General features: G+C 30.5%; 1 protein-coding gene across 3 annotated transcripts in view; it reads left to right on the top strand.

Annotated features, from left to right (window-relative positions):
• LOC107704198 (rapamycin-insensitive companion of mTOR-like) overlaps nucleotides 1–884 on the top strand; it is a 35,582-nt gene that overhangs the window by 13,896 nt on the left and 20,802 nt on the right. The gene's annotated exons all lie outside the window — the stretch shown is intronic.

The raw sequence follows: 884 nt of genomic DNA, 5'->3' as shown, positions 1-884 counted from the left end.
AAATACTGTGTTGTGTATTTACAGTTTTCTGGTAAATCAATTCTGGTAAAGAATTTTTCTGGTAAATATTCCTTAAAAATATTGTTTTAATAATATTTGTATTATTTGTAGTTGTACTATCATTACATTAAGTAATACATTTCTGTCAAGTTAAACCAAACTTTTATTTTGACGTGTTTCTGTGAAGACCTTTAAGTTTCTGTTTGTATATGATATATCGATAGTTTTTCTCAAAAGAAATAGTAAAATGCTCATGAAGTGACTCTCAGAGTAGTTCTAGAGATTATGTTCATATCATAGGGCCCTGCATGTTCAGGAAAAAAAAAACATACCTTACAAAAATGTAGTGTTCCAGCAAAACTCGAACACTGGTGAAAATTTGCCACAAATAGACCCTTTTCACAGACTGTGATGACGATTTCCACAGCTTTTAGCATTGTAAATTGAGAAAAGGTATTTATATTTTCATTTTTAACTTTTTGTTATAATACCTTGGCATTAAATTACAGAAAAGTAGTCAACTCTGCTGTACGAGTGTTTGTAATACAACGGTTGAGAGAGTAACGGCAAATTTTACATCTTTCTGTCTTCTGATCAACGTAATCAATCTCTAATATTTTTTCCTCTTTTTTTGGAAAGCTATAAGAAGGATGTCATGGAAAATTTTACTTATTTATTTATTAATGTATTTATTTATATATTTATTACCCCTATAGAATTTTACCCAGCTGTGATGACTTTGGAAATGTGAAAAGGGTTGATAAACTGCATAAAAAATGCAAAAAAAAAGGGGGCATTTGTCCAGGCATGTTAATACTGTGGTACCACAGTAGCAGAGTGATTAACTGTGTTTGGTTCTGATTTGTTTTGTGCAGTCTGTTGAG

Source organism: Sinocyclocheilus anshuiensis, unplaced genomic scaffold (assembly GCF_001515605.1).
Source record: "Sinocyclocheilus anshuiensis isolate Anshui unplaced genomic scaffold, SAMN03320099.WGS_v1.1 scaffold117, whole genome shotgun sequence".
Taxonomy (NCBI): domain Eukaryota; kingdom Metazoa; phylum Chordata; class Actinopteri; order Cypriniformes; family Cyprinidae; genus Sinocyclocheilus; species Sinocyclocheilus anshuiensis.
This window is presented reverse-complemented; position numbering and strand designations above follow the sequence as displayed.